General features: G+C 37.5%; 2 non-coding genes across 2 annotated transcripts; both read left to right on the forward strand.

Moving 5' to 3' along the window:
• The first annotated feature begins 5,167 nt into the window (after window positions 1-5,167).
• On the forward strand, window positions 5,168-5,239 carry TRNAA-CGC (transfer RNA alanine (anticodon CGC)). Its single transcript has one exon. It is a non-coding gene; the product is annotated as a tRNA-Ala (tRNA).
• An 8,738-nt stretch (window positions 5,240-13,977) lies between these two features.
• Window positions 13,978-14,049, forward strand: TRNAA-AGC (transfer RNA alanine (anticodon AGC)). The gene has a single exon. It is a non-coding gene; the product is annotated as a tRNA-Ala (tRNA).
• Window positions 14,050-19,022: the final 4,973 nt, after the last annotated feature.

The raw sequence follows: 19,022 nt of genomic DNA on the forward strand, positions 1-19,022 counted from the left end.
AAAGAATAGGAGAGCTATCAGGGGAGGGGATGTGATACAGAGGTCTCGTGGTGGGAATTGTGCAAAGTTGTACCCCTCTTATATTATGGTTTTGTCAATGTTTCCTTTTTATAACTAAAAAAATTATTAAAAAAAAGAAAGAAGGAAAGAAAAATGGAAGAAAGAAAGGAAGGGAAGGAAAGAGAGAAAGTAAAAGATCAAATGTTCTGTAACCCCACTGTGTAGATAGTTTTCTGTAAAAGTTATTTCTACCAACATATATAAAGAGCTTACCAGACTCAACAACAAGACAACAAATAACCCCATCCAAAAATGGGGGGAGGAATTGGACAGAATATTCACCACAGAAGAGATCCAAAAGGCCGAGAAACACATGAAAAAGTGCTCCAAGTCTCTGATTGTCAGAGAAATGCAAATCAAGACAACAATGAGATATCACTTCACTCCTGTGAGAATGTCACACATCAGAAAAGGTAACAGCAGCAAATGCTGGAGAGGGTGTGGGGTCAAAGGAACCCTCCTGCACTGCTGGTGGGAATGTAAATTGGTCCAACCTCTGTGGAGAACAGTCTGGAGAACTCTCAGAAGGCTAGAAATGGACCTACCCTATGACCCTGCAATTCCCCTCCTGGGGATATATCCTAAGGAACCCAACACATCCATCCAAAAAGATCTGTGTACACATATGTTCTTGGCAGCACAATTTGTAATAGCCAAAACCTGGAAGCAACCCAGGTGTCCAACAACAGATGAGTGGCTGAGCAAGTTGTGGTATATATACACAATGGAATACTACTCAGCTGTAAAAAATGGTGACTTCACCGTTTTCAGCAGATCTTGGATGGACCTTGAAAAAATCATGTTGAGTGAAATAAGTCAGAAACAGAAGGATGAATATGGGATGATCTCACTCTCAGGCCGAAGTTGAAAAACAAGATTAGAAAAGAAAACACAAGTCGAACCTGAAATGGAATTAGAGTATTACACCAAAGTAAAAGACTCTGGGGTGGGTGGGTGGGTGGGGAGAATACAGGTCCATGAAAAATGATGAATGAAATAGTGGGGGTTGTATTGCTAAATGGGAATCTGGGGAATGTTATGCATGTAAAAAAAAAAAAAAAAAGAAGTAGAAACGCAAAGCAGAAATTGACTGAGTTTGGAGTATGGCACCAAAGTAAGAAAGCAGAAGTATACTAGAGTTTGCAGTGAGTATCTCCCTAATACTTCCTCTCCACTTTTCCAAGCTTTGGGTCCATGATTGCTCAACAATTTGTTTGGCTTTGTATGTTAACTCTCTTTTCAGTCACCAGGTTCCAGGTGTCATCAGGATGCCGGCCAGACTTCCCTGGATTGAAGACACCACCAATGTGTCCTGGAGCTCAGCTTCCCCAGAGACCCATCCTACTAGGGAAAGAGAGAGGCAGACTGGGAGTATGGACCGACCAGTCAAAGCCCATGTTCAGCGGGGAAGCAATTACAGAAGCCAGACCTTCTACCTTCTGCAACCCTCAATGACCCTGGGTCCATGCTCCCAGAGAGATAGAGAATGGGAAAGCTATCAGGGGAGGGGGTGGGTTATGGAGATTGGGTGGCGGGAATTCTGTGGAGTTGTACCCCTCCTACCCTATGGTTTTGTTAATTAATCCTTTCTTTAATAAAAAAAAAAAAAGTTATTTCTGTGGTCTGGGAGTTGGTGCAGTGATAACTTTGGACTCTCAAGCAAGAGAACCCGAGTTCGATTCCTGGCAGCACATGTGCCAGAGTGATGTCTGGTTTTTTCTCTCTCCTCCTATCTTTCTCATAAATAAAATCTTATAAAAAAATCTCTTTAAAAAAGTTATTTCTGGGGAGTCGGGCAGTAGCTCGCATCGGGTTAAGCACACATGGTGCAAAGCACAAGGACCGGCATAAGGATCCCAGTTTGAGCCCATGGCTCCCCACCTGCAGGGGAGTCGCTTCACAGGCGGTGAAGCAGGTCTGCAGGTGTCTATCTTATCTCCTTCCCTCTCTGTCTTCCTCTCCTCTCTCCATTTCTCTCTGTCCTATCCAACAACGACAACATCAATAACAACAATAATGACTACAACAATAAAATAACAAGGGCAACAAAAGGGAATAAGTAAGTAAATAAACATTTTAAAAAGTTATTTCTGAAGATAATACTAAATCTAAATCATTCCTCCAATCTTTACTCTTAAAGATAGTTAAAGTAATATAATAGCTTCTCTTAAAATTTCAGGACTGGCTGGGAGTATGGATTGACCTGTCAATGCTCATGTTCAGCGGGGAAGCAATCATAGAAGCCAGACCTTCCACTTTCTGCATCCCGTAGTGACCCTGGGTCCATACTCTCATGGGGTTAAAGAATAGGAAAACTATCAGGGGAGGGGTTGGGATATGGAGCTCTGGTGGTGGGAATTGTACTCCTCTTATCCTGTGGTCTTGTCAGTGTTTCATTTTATGAATAAATAAATTAAAAAAAAAAACACTTTAGGACTTTGATTGACCGTAGCTTGAAATACTCCAAGTACCAAGGCGACATCTCTTGAAAAAGCCTGCTCTGGAGGTACCATCTGAATCTTGAAAAGGATAATGACAGTACTAACAGTGGGAAATTTAGGGAGGCATGCTACAGCCTTGACCTTGAATAAAATGGCAACATAGAGGTCATGGATGCAGCAAAATTATTTTTACATATTGTAAAGTATATATATATTTTAAAGATTTTATTTATTTATGAGGAGGATAGGAGGAGAGAGAAAGAACCAGACATCACCCTGGCACATGTGCTGCCAGGGATCAAACTTGGGACTTCATGCTTGAGAGTCGAAAGCTTTACCACTGCACCACCTCCCAGACCACTGTAAAGTATATCTTATTAAGTACTTTTCATAATACATTGTACGAAACATGGTAATGTTCTTGGAAATCACTTCTCAGTATAATGTGAGGTATTAATGACAATTTAAAATATATTTTATAAAATATAAAAAATATATTTAAAATATAAAATATATTTTAAAAAATTTTTAAATAAATTTTTTAAAAATATATTTATTTAAAATATATTTAAAATATTTTTTTCTTTTTTATAAATTATAAGTGCATGCAGCAGTATATACAGGTGACACACAGTGGTGAATAAAGGGAATTTAGACCTTGGTTTTATAAAGCATCTTAACAAAGAATGATACATTTCTAGTGCAACGAGAGAAAACTATTTTAGATTTTCAAGGGCAGCAATCTACAGAAACCAATATAATAAGTGAGATTTTCTTAGATCCTTAGCAGTTCTCATTTCTCAGAATTTCTGCTTTTGGTTAGATTAGGTTTGGGAAGACTTCTTTTTGCATCTGTTGATTTTTAGCCTCCAACACAAAACAATCTGTGTCAAAATGACAAATTTTGGGGTGGATTACTTCAAGCCCCATTCTTTAATTTCTATTTAGAATATTGTTCCTTAGTCTTTCTCTCTCTCTCTCTTTCTTTCTTTCTTTCTTTCTTTCTTTCTTTCTTTCTTTCTTTCTTTCTTTCTTTCTTTCCCTCCAGGGTTATTGCTGGGGCTCGATGCCTGCACTATGAATCCACTGCTCCTGGAAGCTATTTTTTCCCCTTTTGCTGCTCTTGTTGTTTACCATTGCTGTTGTTATTATTATTGTTGTTATTGCTGTCGTCGTTGTTGGAAAGGACAGAGAGAAATCGAGAGAGGGCGGGAATACAGAGGGGGAGAGAAAGACACCTGCAAACCTGCCACACCGCTTGTGAAGCGACCCCCATAGAACCAGTATCCTTACAGAGGTCCTTGAGCTTCGAGCCACGTGCGCTTAAAAACTCTGTGCTACCACCCCGCCCCGCTATTTCATTTTTAAATAAAGATTTATCCATTTATTAATGAGAAAGATAGGAGGAGACAGAGAAAGAGCCAGGCATCACTCTGGTACATGTGCTGCCAGGGATCATACTTAGGACCTCATGCTTGAGAATCCAAGGCTTGATTCACTGATCCACCTCCTGGACCACATCCCTTCTTATTTAAAAGGGAAAAGTGCACTTGTCTTTCAACCTCCAAGTCAGTAGTAACGTGTCAAATAACTCACAAGAATCCTCTAAATTCTCTTGGGCTGATAAAATCATTAAAACAGCGTCATTTAGGTAGATTGGCATAAAAAATGTTTGATTCGATAAGGTTTTTACATAGATAATGGGCATCCTTATTTCAGTTGGAGGAAAGAAGGTTTAAATCCTCAACTGAGACAGATGAAATACTGTATGGGTGAAACCTTGGTGGTGGGGAAGACGAGGGGGAGGGGAGAGGAGAAAACAAGTTTTGTCGACTGTCAAGAGTTCTTGGTCTATTTTGGATGCCAGCTCTTTATTAAACTTGTGTTTTGTATATATTTTCTACTCATTTCATTGAGTGCCATTTGCGGAACGGTTTTTAATTCGAATGAAATTCAACTTACACAGTTTTCATGGATTGTGCCTTTGCTGTTGTAGTTTTCACCTCTGAAGAGTCACGATTCTTAGCTATATAATTTCTGAAGCAAGAGACAAAAATCAATAGCTGTTGCAGTGAATCTGGGGGCAAAAATGCGGTTTCAGCGTATTCTAGCGTTGCAGCTTCACCCGTCGGCCTAGTTACTGCCTCTGGTGATTAAAAAAAAAAAAATCAGGGCAGGATTTTCATCTAGTTGGATAGGTATTTTATTTTTATTTTTATTATTTTCACCAAGCGGGGTCAAGTTGGGAGCAGGAGCTTCAGAAGATGCATATAATTATTCCACGTACTCGTCTGCAAAGAGTTTGGATGTCATTTTCCATGAGTCTTTTGGCTAGTGGATCAGTTCGTAAAGGATCTGGGGAAACCTTTTAGGTAGCTCCACCTGGGAGTCAACTTGGTGAACGTAAGAAAAGACAGTGATGTTTTAACTACTACAATTGTACTGTAGTCTCAGTGAGCAAGCATATAATGGAGATGGAACGTTTCGGGAAAGAATTATTTGGATGTAATCTGGGTGAGGCTTCAAATTAATGAGGTTGTAATTCACCTGCAAAGCCCGCCACTGTCTGGTGAAAGGAAGAATAACAGTAATTATGCAGGGGAAAGGGTGAACCATTTCCGGCTTTTAACAGGACAGGAATTCTACTCAGGTCCTGACCACCACTTGGGGATGTAGCTCAGTGGTAGAGCGCATGCTTCGCATGTATGAGGCCCCGGGTTCGATCCCCGGCATCTCCAGGGTCTTTCTTTATTCATACTGTGTTCCAACTCATCTCGGTCTGAATACAACATTTCAGTCCTCATCATTTTTGTCATTGTTATTTCCTTTGAATCGAGCTATTTCTCATCTGTAATTCTATTTCTTTTCCTTTTAATTAACCACCATTTTATTCCCAGCTTCCTGGAAACGCCCTTAGGCTGCTTTATTTTCCACTGAGTAGTACAAAGCTAGAATTACAATTCAGAAGTAAATTCATCCTACGACTGCATCCAGGAAGTGTTAGTAATGATTAAGCTTTCCGTTGGAGAATAATTAGAATTTCTCTTAGTAATTCTCCCTCCTTTCCTTTTATGGGAGGGCAAAGTCGCATGATTTTCAGTATTGAGATGGGAGCAGCATATTCAAGCGTTCATCCAAAGACCATATGATGTATTTCTTCATATGTTATGGTTAATAATCTAGTTAATACTTTATTTCTCACTGAACATTTGGCTTGGCTGAATGTTTCTGAGAGGGACAGCGAGTTTTGATCCAGTGAAGGGAATTTTGGGAAAGTAGTGAAGATTGGAGAGAGTTTATGGAAATGGAAGATGGCATTGACTGGAAACCCGTGAAAGATTGTCTGACAGCATTGAAAATCCAATTTAGGTGTCTCTGGACAATTGCAATTACATGATTTTTTAGATTTATGTGATTTCTGCATTGCCCTCATGCTCATTTCTTATTCCACTGGGTGTTTTGGGATATTGATATTGTAGCAACTTACCACATTGTTTCTGTTCACAATAAAAAACACACAGAAGTTATGGAGGGGGTAGGGTAATGGTTACGTAAAAAGGCTTCCATGTACTTAATTCCCAGCATGATCATAAGCCAGAGTTGAGCAGTGCTCTCTCTAGTCTTTATATCTTTCCCACAGTATTTCTCTCTTTCTTATAAAATAAAAGAAATAAAATTAAATTTAAAAATACACAAATAGTGGCAGCATGTGTTTTTCTCTGCCCTTGTTAGGGCATGTTATTAGTTATATAACTGTGCTAAATTAAGGGATACAACAGAGTGTCAGAAGGGAGAAATTATCTATAAGCAATAGTTATAGTCTAAATCATAATTATCATGTTTTACATACTTAAAAATGTGAAAGAATGCTGGGACACATTCAAGGATAAGGACCAACACTTCTTGAAGACATAAATTATGGAAAGAAGAGATACTTGTGACGTATATTTACTTTTTTTATCTTTATTTTATTGGATAGAGATAGCCAGAAATTGACAGGGAAGGGGGAGATAGAAAGAGAGATGTCTGTAGCACTGCTTCACCACTTGTAAAGCTTTCCCCCTGCAGGTGGAACATTGTAATATGTGCACTCAATCAGGTGTACCACCACCTGGCCATTTGTGATGCATATTTAATAAGTGGGAAGTTTATAGCTGGAAAGGAAAACATAGTGTTATTCTAGTCATAATAAATATCAGGCTTGTGACATGACACAAAACATTAGGAAATTAAGGTAGGTCACAGGATGACAGAGGAAATCAACCATAGGAAAAGATGTAAGAGATGAAGAAATAATGATCAAGAAGTATATGGCTGTTGGTCTCAGTTGAGTCTGTTACGTAGGTGTGATGTGGTCTTGTCTTTCCTTACTCCATTCCTTCTCCTGTGCCGCCACAGAATGGCCCACTAACAGATCTACTTACTACTTGGACTATGTGTATTGGCATGCCATATTAACCAGAGAATTTCCCACACAGGTACCCAAAACCTATCTGATGTCTGAAAAGAAGTGGAAGAGACCTGGTATTCAACAGAGCCTGGGTTGGGTTCATTACATGAGTCATAAACCAGAATCACATATTCTTCTCTGTGGATGACCTCTTCCAAAAGATCAATAAAAATGAAACATATTAGACCATCAATTAAGTCCTTTTCAAATTTAATGTATATGTGTATATAAGGTACTATTCAGTGAATATTTGAAAAAATGTACAAATTTTTCATGCATACCTGTGAATGAGCTGTATTCTCAGCAACAGAGCTCAGTTAAATGTAACTGCAAGTAGTTAGTACAAGATGTTTAGGACAAAATTTCTTCTAGTTGGTTTTTCCTTTTAAATATTTATTTATTTATTTATTTATTTAGTTATTTATTTATGAGAGGTATAGGAAAAGAGAGAAAGGACCAGACATCACTCTAGTACATGTGTGGCTAGGGGTAGAACTCAGGACCTCTTGCTTGAAAGGCCAACCCTTTATCCACTGCACCACCTCCCAGACCACAGTTTTTCCTTTTAATACTCAGTGCCTGCTTGATTTCACCTCGTGGTTTTGTTAAATAAACTTGGTATACTGTATTTAAAAAAATTATAGCTTATTTTGAGCTCTGTATTAGTAAATTCTCTTGGATACAAAAAGTGAACACTACATTAATCCCCCATAAAGAATTTTTTAGTGGTCTGGGAGGTGGTGCAGTGGCACTAGACTCTCAAGCATGAGGTCCGGAGTTCAATCCCTGGCAGCATATGTACCAGCGTGATGGCTTGTTCTTTCTCTCCTCCTATCTTTCTCATAAATAAATAAATAAATTCTTTAAAAAAAGTTTTTTAAAAAGTTAACACTGATTATGGTTAGTATAAATGGAAAAAAATATCTATTAGAACAGTTTTGAGCAAAGCAAGGAGCCTCAGAAAGCATATATTGCTATTCTACTTCAAATTTGTTTTAAATCACTTTATTGGTGAAACAGAGATTTACAAGACAGCAATTGTCACATGACTACAGTTTCTTATCTTCTGTGATAGAAATCTTTTAGGTCCTACCATGTGTGGGCTCTGCTTCTGCCCTTGGTGGAGCTCAGAGAAGACTGAGTGGCTTGCTATACAGGTTCTGTAGAGGTTATCACTGACAACTGCCCTTGGGCAGAGAGATCTTCCCCCTAGAATTCAATCTTACTTTTTTATTTTAATTTTTGTTTATAAAATGGGAACACTGACAAGATCATAGGATAAGAGGGGTACAGTTCCACACAATTCCCACCACCAGAACTCCATATCCCATCATCCCCTCCCTAGGTAGCTTCCCTATTCTTTACCTCTCTGGGAGTAAGGACCCAGGGTCATTATGGGTTGCAGAAGGTGAGTGTTCTCTGGCTTCTGTAATTGCTTCCCCGATGAACATGGGCATTGACAGGTTGATCCATACTCCCAGCCTGTCTCTCTCTTTCCCTAGTGGGGCAGAGCTCTGGAGAAGCAGGGCTCCAGGACACATTGGTGGGGTTGTCTGCCCAGGGAAGTCCAGTTGGCATCATGGTAGTATCTGGAACCTAGTGACTGAAAAAGAGTTAAGATATAAAGCAGAACAAACTGTTGACTAAAGAACTAGTTTTATTAACTAGTTGTCAAGCTGTATATTGCTTCTTCTTCTTCTTCTCCTCTTCTTTCTTTTTCTTACCAGAGCACTGCTCAGCTCTGACTTATGGTGGTGCAGGGGACTGAACCTGGGAATCTGAAGTCTCAGGCATGAGAATTTCTTTGCATAATCATTATTTTATCTACCCATAGCCCCTGTAGATTATTTCTTCATGATTTACTTTATGCTAGAAATGCATATTTTTGACCTCCTTCACCCATTTTACTCACCATTCCGTATTACTCCAGCCTTGTCTCTAGCAACTTCTATTATTTCTCTGTATCTATGAATCTAGCAGTTTATTAGTTTCTTTTTAAACTCCACATGTATGTGAGATCATACTGTATTTATTTGTTCTTGTCTGGTATATTTAACCTAGCATAAAGCTTGTGTGACTCAGGAGTTGAAGTAGTGGCTAGAAATCTGGACTTAAGAGCATGAGGTTCTGGGTTCCACCCTTAGCATTATAATGTGCTATGTTCTGGTTTTCACTTGTTCTCCTCTATTTCAAATTAACAAGCTAATTATTAATTTTTAAAAATGTTTTTAATATTTATTTATTCCCTTTTGTTGCCCTTGTTGTTTATTGTTGTAGTTATTGATGTCGTCGTCGTTGGATAGGACAGAGAGAAATGGAGAGAGGAGGGGAAGACAGAGACGGCGAGAGAAAGATAGACACCTGCAGACCTGCTTCACTTGTGAAGCGACTCTCCTGTAGCTGGGGAAAGGTGGGCTCGAACCGGGATCCTTAACACCAGTCCCTGAGCTCTGTCTCATCTGCGCTTAACCCGCTGCGCTATCACCCAACTCCCATATAATTAATTTTTAAAGCCTTTAAAAAGTCTTAAAAATCCATACTGTTGCTAATGGCAAGATTTCATTCTTTTTGTGACTGAATAATATTTTATTGTATATACACACACATAGACATACATGCCACATTTTCTTTATCCAGTCATCCATTAATGGACACTAATGTTGCTAGGCTGTGATTTGTTTTGCTTTGCTTTGTTTTGTTTCATTTTGTTTTGTTTTACTAGAGCACACTGCTCAGCTCTTGCTTACAGTGATGCTGGGGGTTGAACCTGAGACCTTTGGTGTCTCAGGCATGATAGCATTATGCTATCTCCCCAGCACTTGTGGAAATCTGTTCTTTAAAAAATAAGTAAATAAATACACCCCAGATCCCTGTCCCACTAGGGAAAGAGAGAGGCAGGTTGGGAGTATGTATCAACATGTCAACATCCATGTTCATCCAGGAAGTAATTACAGAAGCCAGACCTTCCACCTTCTGCACCCCATAATGACCCTGGGTCCAAGCTCCCAGAGGGATAAAGAGTAGGAAAACTATCAGGGGAGGGAATGGGATATGGAGTTCCGGTGTTGGGAATTGTGTGGAATTGTGTAGAATTGTACCTTTTTTATCCTATGGTCTTGTCAGTGTTTCCATTTTTTTTTTAATAAAAGTTTTTATCTATTTATTTACGAGAAAGATAGAAGGAGAGAGAAAGAGCCAGACATCACTCTGGTACATGTGCTGCCAGGGATTGAACTGAGGACCTCATGCTTTAGAGTCTGATGCTTTGTTCACTGTACCACCTCTCAGACCACACAGTGTTTCCATTTTATAAATAGAAACTTTAAAAAAAAAAAACACTAAAGTTGTAAATAGCAAATAAAACAAATACTTAGAATTGAAATTATTGGATCATGTAGTAGTTGTATTTCTAATTCTTTGTGTGTGTGTGTAAATGTTTGTCATAGTAGCTGCACAAATTTACATTCCTACGAACAGTAAACAAGTGTTTGCCTGTGTGTGTGTTTTTGTGTGTATGTGTGTTTAGATAAAGACAGAGTAGGAAGGAGAGAGAGAGAGGAGAGACTTACAGTACCAAAGTCTCTTTCAATGTGGGCTCAAATCAGGTCTCACACATGCCAAAGCAACAAAGTATCCATGTGTACTATTTTGCTGGCACAATAAGAATCTTCTTTTTTGTCTCTTTTAAAAAAGATTTATTCATTTATTTGTGTATAAGACTGTTCAGCTCTTGTACATGGATTGAACCAAGGACCCTCTAGATCCTAAACCATGCAAGTCCCATGCTAGTCACAGATCTACTTCTGTTCTTTTGCAAACACTTAATACTAATTGTATTTTGATAGCTGCTTTAACCAGCATGAGGTAATAATATTCACTGGGTTTAAAAAAATTTTTTTCAAATACTTTTATTGGTGGAATTAATAGTTTACAGTGAATACGGTTGTTGATTCATGTGTAGCATTTCTCAGTTTTCTGCAAAACACTCTCACCCCCAGCCTAGGTCCTCTTCCACCATCATGTGCCAGGACCAGAAAGCTCCCCCACCCACCCTCAGAATCTTTTGCCTTGGTGCAGTACGTCAAATCCAGTCCAAGTTCTACTTTGTGTTTTTCCTTTCTGTTCTTATTTCTCGACTTCTGTCTTTAAGTGTAATCATCCCAATTCATCTTTCTCTTTCTGACTTATCTCATTTAAGACAATTCCTTCAAGTTTCATTCAAGATGAGGTGAAGAAGGTGAATTCATCATTTTTAATAGCTGATTTTATATCTATGTTGTTGGATACCTAGGTTGCTTTCAGGTTTTGGCTATTACAAATTGTGCTGCTATGAACATAAGTATACAAAAATCTTTTCTGATGGGTTTGTTTGGTTCCTTAGGATATATCCTCAGGAGAGGAATTGCAGGATCATAGGGTATGTCCATTTCTAGCCATCTGAGAGTTCTCCACAAGAGTTGAACCAAATTACATTGCTACCAGCAATACAAGAGGGTTCCTTTACCCCTGCAACCTAATTTGTTGTTACTATCCTTTCTGATGTGTGACATTTTCATAGGAGTGAAATGGTATCTCAGTGCTGTCTTTATTTCATTTCTCTATCAATTTTTCCACATGCATATAGACCTTCTGGATCTCTTCTTAGGTGAATATGCTGTTCATAACCTCTCTCCATTTTTGAATGGGGTCATTTTTTTTTTTTTATTGCTGAGTTTGGTGAGCTCTTTATATATTTTGGTTATTTGCCTTTTGTTTGATGTATGGCAAGTAAAGAACTCCAGTTTTGTAAAGAGTATCTGCTTGGGTGGTGGTTTCTTTTGCTGTGCAGAAACATTTTAATTTGATGTAGTCTTATTGGTTTATTTTTGTTTTTGTCTTCTTTGCAATTAGATTTGTATTATTGAAGATGCCTATAAAATTTAGGTGTATTAAGCACACACATTACAGTGTGCAAGGACTGGGGTTCAAGCCCCTGGTCCTTACCTGTAGCGGCAAAACTTCATGAGTGATGAAGCAGGGCTGCAAGCGTCTCTCTGCCTCTTTTCCTCTCCATCTCCCCCTCTCAATTTTTTCTCTCTCTATTCAATAATAAATAAATAAAATAAAAAGATAAAAAAATAGGTGGAAAAGAGGTCAGTCAATATTTTCCTTTAAATTTTTGATAGTTTCTGGTCTAAGCCAAGTCCATGATTCATTTGAAGTTTACCTTTCTGTGTGGTGAAATATAATGGTTAAGTTTTCTTGTTTTTTTAAACAATTTCCTTTGTTGTCACTCTTTTTTTTTTTTTTTTAAGCTTTATTTATTGGATAGAGACAGCCAGAAATTGAGAGGGAGGGGTGATAGAGAGTGAGAGAGACAGAGACAACTTCACCACTTGCAAAACTTTCCCCTTGCAAGTGGGGGCTGGAACCCGGGTCCTTGCACATTATAACATGTGCACTCAACCAGGTGTGCCACCACCCAGCACCCCTTTGTTGCCTCTTATTATTATTAATTATACTATTAGTACTATTAAGTACCTTAAATAATTTCATGTCAAGTCTATCTAGACTTGATCTCTCTTAGGTACACTGGCAAACATTTTACTGCTTGCTTAATATCTCCACATGGAGATAACAGATTAACAGACAACTGTAAATTAACATGGTCAAAACAGAAGCTTAAAAAAAAACAAAAAAAAACTTTGCATTTCCTTTCCCATGAAAACTGCTAAAAAAAAAAAAAAAAAGGACAGGGCTTATACATAAAACAGAGATTCAGAAATAATGAGCAGATTGTTTATTTGCATGTTTTGGTTTTTTTAGCTGCATGAATTTTCCAAGGAATATCTGAACATACAAACAAACAAACAGGCCCACATGGAAGTGTTCTCATTGAGAAACACTTACCTATTTTACTAGTTACAATCTTCTTTTTTGACTGACAGAGACTGATCCAGGAAGGGATATGTGACAATGTCTGACCAGTGCAGTATAGACACAGGATTTTCAGAGGGGGTTCTGAGTACAGTATTCCTCTCTATAAAATAAATGTAATTTTACAATCTTGTAACCTACTACTAGTCACAAATACAAAAACAAAGGGGAAAAATATTATAAACCATTAACTTTTCAATAAAGTGGGTTTTCAAAATTAAATAATAGTGTACACTTTAAATATAACATACAATTGTTGATTAAATTCTAAAAATGTATAATAATGTCATAATTTTCAAAGTATTTAGATACCTGGATTATCCACTATATACAAAAATTGCTGAGCTCTTGCTGGTAAAAAAAAAAAAAAGTACAAAAGTATATTATATTTATTCCTAAAAAAATTTAAAAAGCTTATAAAGCATTTTTATTTTCTGGAATATTTTACATATCACAGAGGTCAGCATTCTTTTATTTTAACCAGAGCACTGCTCAGTTCTGGCTTATGGTCATACAGGAAATTGAACCTGGGACTTTGGAGCCTGAGGCATGAGAGTCTGTTTGCATAGCCATTATGATACCTATCCCTGCCTGAGATTATCATTTCTTTAAGATTTCATACAACATGCCAACAAAGTTATTTCAGGCATGGAGAAATATATACTTAAATTTATTTCAATGAGAGTGATAGAGAGAGAGATGGAGATACACTGGAACACTGCTCAGCTCTGGCTTCTGGTGCTGTTGTGAATTGAACCTGGCACCTCAGAGCCTCAGACATGGAAGTCATTAGCCTAATCATTATGCTATCTCCCTAGACTTGAAAATTATATTTTATGGGGATTTTTTAAAAATTCATTATTAATTTGTTTTAATACCTACATAGAGTCAACTTTTTCTGTAACTTATGTTAGTTTTGATAGTGTTTCTATAAATTTCTCATTTCTTCTGGAATTGAGAGTACTGAGGGCAAATGTTATGAATTTAAAAGAGAGGTGAAAAATAAAATTCTTGTTTACAAAGGAACAAAATAATTTCACTGAAAATGGTTGGAATAAATTTTTATCCTATTTCATGAAGGCAGCTTCAAAGAGAATTTAATTGTTTGGTGGGGATGTAGCTCAGTGGTAGAGCGCATGCTTAGCATGCATGAGGTCCCGGGTTCGATCCCCGGCATCTCCATATTTTAAATCCATCGATGGTCCCGTAATCGTTTTACCTTTAAGTACTTACATTTTGCTTCAGTTATGCTCATAATCCTTGAATTCTAAAATTTTAATTTCTGTCTGTCCTCGGAAAGATCTACATACAGTATTTCACAATGCAAAATCTAGAGTGACTGTTTCCTGTTTGGAGCGGGTGTGTGTGTGGGGGGTGGATGGCGATGGCGGGAGAAGGACATTTACCCTTGTAAATTCTAAATCAGATTAGAGTACCAAACATTGGAATTAGTGTTTTTATTTAATTTGGATGCTGACGTCCTGGGTTGGGAGTCGGGGGGTGGGACGGTAGAGTGCCTGAGCTGCGACCTCAAGTTAACTCTTTGAGGCTCCACGCAAGAAAGATGGAGTTCGCCTGAATCTCTCTGTTAAGAACGTTACTTTTTCCCAGGCTTAATGCTGTGACATTATTGGATACATTTAGCTTCTCCAAACCCGGCAGTTCTATCTGAAATCAAACACAACTGTCTAAAATAGAAGCATTTCGATAGAGATGTGTTTTCCTTAGTGCATTTTGCCAGTGGATTTGATCCCTAGGATGCGGATCTGTTTTGTAATCTCCCAATTTGCCTTGCTGATTCTAAAACTACATACGCTAATTCTCTCTGAAAATAGATCACCTCTTTTTCTAAACTTAGTCCTTTTATCCCATTGATGAGGCTAGTCTTTTATATATTTTGTTGAACGTCTATTCCTTCTAGAAATTCAACACATCTTCCTTCGCTAGGTTGCTTCCAGGTTTTGGCTATTACACATTGTGCTGATATGAACATACCTCTAATTTTGGAATGCTCCTTCAAAGTACCTTATCCTGGGAATTCACTTTGTACTCATTTTTCCACCGTTTTAAAGTTGCCAATCCACCTTAATTTCAAATCTCATTCATTTACTTTCCCAGTTCCTTTACCTCTCTACCCATAAAATACTTTCTCAGACTCCAGTGTGCTTTGTGCTCTTTTTAGCCCCTTCTATGACCCTTCACCCCATTATCACTACTTTATCCTTTTATTCTTCAACTTCTGTCTAACTACTATTGTTACAATTTCCTTTCCATTCTAAAACCACCTTCTTCTCTTGCATCTTCATAATAAATACATTGTACTTGTGCACGTATCTGTCTCCAAATCACAGCCCCCTTCCCCCCCCCTTTTTTTTTTTAGCACAAATACCAGTCATAGTATATCAGAACATCTGACTTACCTGAGGATGGACTTCATTTTAACTAATTATAACAGAGATTACCTTTTTCCTAGATAAGGCCACATTCTGAGTTCTGGGGGTAAGAATTTCAACATATGAATTTGGTGGGGGTGGTGGATTTCAACTATGAATACTTATTATCTTGTGTTGTGTTGAATTATCCTATTCTCAAGAGAAGAAACTCAGTTACTGAGGATAATCAGAAGTAATTGCAATTATGAAAAATCCCTATACATCTATGCCCGTTATCTCTCTTATAATATTAGTTAAGCACCTTTGCATCATATGGGCCCAAAGTTTCACCTGTTATTTATTCTTTTAGTTTATTTATATGTCCCTTACCTTAAACACTTGAGTGCAAGCCTATTTCTGGAAGACCTCACTGGGCTGGGTCTCACTGATTCTGCTTCTTTCTACTCTCACAATAATTGCACCAAGAACCTTTGTAGACATTCCTCCTACTGGATTTAGGTCAGATTTATCATTCCACTTGGCAGAAATTTCTATTTTTGGTTAAATATTATGGACTAGGCCAGCTATGCCTTGAATGTATGAGACCCTGGTCTCACTTCCTAAAAACATTCCTCACCCAATAATAACAGAGATAATATGTCTTGAATTAATTTGAAAGTATTGAAGATATGTTCAGGTACTGATTGTAAAATTAGAGTGTCAAGTCTTTTTCTAACAAAAATTTAACAAAGAAAAAACAATAAGCGTGGGAGGAATAGAAAAATGGTTATGCAAACCGATTCTCATGCTTGAGAATCCCAGGTCCCAGGTTCAATCCCACATACCATCATAAACCAGAGCACTCATTAAAAAAGAAAGAGAGAAAAAAAGGAAGAAAGAAAGAAAATAAATACATTGAACTGGGCCTTGTACAAACTACTGTGTAAGACACCAGATTACCAACTACTATTAGACTATGTTTATTATTACCTTGTACTTTTAAAATTCATGTCTACATCATTAAAATGCCTCATTTATTTTCTATTATTTATGACTATATGAAACCTAATTGTTCATAGAATTCACTTCATTTTCTGATACATAATAGATACTTAATAATCTCTCCTTTTGGACAATAAAAAAACAATACTTCACAATAAATGTTATCATTCTGATTGTATATTGTGGATTAAAAATGTTAAAAAATGTATGCAGTGCTGATCATAAGCAATTCAGCTAATTAGAATTCAGTACCATAGTTTGCGGGTCATTATGACTTGGTGAATTGTTTTCCCTTTAAGTAAGTCCTTTAATTAATTAATAATAATAATAATAATTGTTTTATAAGTAGGCTGCTTAGCTGTGGATTATTGTGGTGCTGGGGGACTGAATTTGATACTTCAGAACCTCAGAAATGAAAGTATTGGGGAATTATGTTTTCAAAGTAAATATACAGTAGCTGTAAATAAAGTACTGATATATTTCTAATGATAGGAATTTTCTAAGACATATTAAAAATGTGACTATTCTCAACAAGGGCAACAAAAGGGAATAAAAATAAAATAAATATATAAAAAAAGAAAAAAATGTGACTATTCTGGTTAGCTAGAAAATAAGCTTGCATTCAGTGCAAAAAAAAACCATTCTGATGGGGGTAGGAAATGGCAATGCCAAAACGTTTGACTCAAGAAAAGAATTAAAGGGAGTCGGGCTGTAGTGCAGCGGGTTAAGCGCAGGTGGCGCAAAGCACAAGGACTGGCATAAGGATCCCGGTTCGAACCCCGGCTCCCCACCTGCAGGGGAGTCGCTTCACAGGCGGTGAAGCAGGTCTGCAGGTGTCTATCTCTCCTCCTCTCTGTCTTCCCCTCCTCTCTCCATTTCTCTCTGTCCTATCCAACAACGACGACAACAACAATAATAACTACAACAATAAAACAACAAGGGCAACAAAAGGGAATAAATAAATAAAATAAAATATTAAAAAAAAACATTTAAAAAAAAAAAGAATTAAAAAAAAATGACTTCAGAATTCAAAGAATTTCCAGGTCCATAAGATTTTTTTTTTTTTTTTTTTTTTTTAGTAGAGAGAGGAAGAGAGAATTAGAGCATCACTCTGGCACATGCAACATGGGGATCAAACTCAGGAACCTTATGCTCCCAAATTCAGCACCCTGCTCACTGGGCTATCTCTCAAACTTCTCTTTACTGCCTTTTTTAAAACATTAATTTGTCAATTATTAATTAATTAATTAATTAAACCAGAGGCGGTTGTAGGGGATTGACCTTGGAACCTCAGGCTTGAGAGTCTCCCATTATGGTATCTCTCCCAACCCTCTTTCTTGCCTTTTAAGAAGCCAGAAGAAGGAATGAAAGAAAAAGACAGAGAGAGAGAGAGAGAGAGAGGGGAAGGCTGGTGAGGGTATGTAAATTGTATGCAAAGAGACTATCATGCCTAAGGCTCTGAAGTCCCAGGTTCAATCCCCTGCAGCACCATAAACCAAAGCTAAGCAGTGTTCTGGTTAAAACAAACAAACAAACAAACAAACATGATGATGATAATAAACAAATAAAAGAGAGAGGAAGAGGAAGTCAGAAACTGAGTTAATAAGTAGTGACACTTGCTTTTTGGTGGGTTCTTTTTCCTGCCTTTCAGCATCAATCTGTTTCAAGGCAGAAAACAAGCATGGAGTACATAGGTTTTAAGAAATCATTATTAGTGATTCTACAGTGGTTTACAAAATTATAAGATTTCAGCTCAACAGTTTCACACTCATATATGGTATGGTATAAATCAGCTCACCTACCACCAACTCCATTCAATGAACCACCATAATTCTCACAACCTCTGAGAATCAGTTTGGTTACTTTTTGTTTTTTCTTTTTGCAAATTTATTTGCTTTAGTTTTCTATATTCCATACATGAATGAAACCAGCTGGTAGTTGTCTTTCACCTGTTTGTTTCACTCAGCAAAAAGGATGCAATATTAATAGTTTAGGAATGGATTCTTAATTTTATGATTTTATATCAGTTAATATTTATCAATGTCTACAAATTGAGTGTCCAAAATAGAAATACTAAAGAGTGTCCTCTTGGAGCACCAAAATTAAGCAGGAACAGTTAGTGAAGAATTTTCCCCTGGGTGAAGACTTCCCAACCATAATTTATGGTTTCCTTTGCACATCTGCCCCAACGCCCTTGGAACAAAGGCTATAAGGCAAAGAAAGACTCGTGAGAGGGTTATGAATTCATAAAATCGTTAAATGAGAATAATATAGACAGACAGACAGAGAACCGTTAATAGACTCTGATAAGCTGTCTCCTTGACCTCCTCAAAAAGTATGCCATTAGGGGGAGATTTGAAAATGTTCGCTGTTTTGGATCGTTCTGTTTTGTTTGCTTTTGAAAAGCAAGTGTGTGTGACGAAAGCAAGTGTGTTATCTAATTGCAAGGACTGCCATTGACTTGTTGAAACTTAACTGATCTACTTTGCGGGCGGGGGGGGGGGGCGGGACATTTTACTCCACTTTTACTACAACCATTTACTGATTATAAATGTCTATTTACAATGGAGTGAAATGTTAGAACTGGTTTTACTCAGAAAGGTCCCTTCTTCTGCAATTACCACACATTTATACTCTTTTGTTCAAATGCATTTTCGAGGTGATGGTTGGAGCTTGTCTATTAAGGCTGATCTTTTGAGAAGACCTTGTGTAACAACTTTAATATTTTCTCCAAAATGAAAACGATTTGATTAAGAAAGAAGTTGCAGCTTTTGGACAGGT

Source organism: Erinaceus europaeus, chromosome 4 (genome assembly GCF_950295315.1).
Source record: "Erinaceus europaeus chromosome 4, mEriEur2.1, whole genome shotgun sequence".
Classification (NCBI taxonomy): Eukaryota; Metazoa; Chordata; class Mammalia; order Eulipotyphla; family Erinaceidae; genus Erinaceus; species Erinaceus europaeus.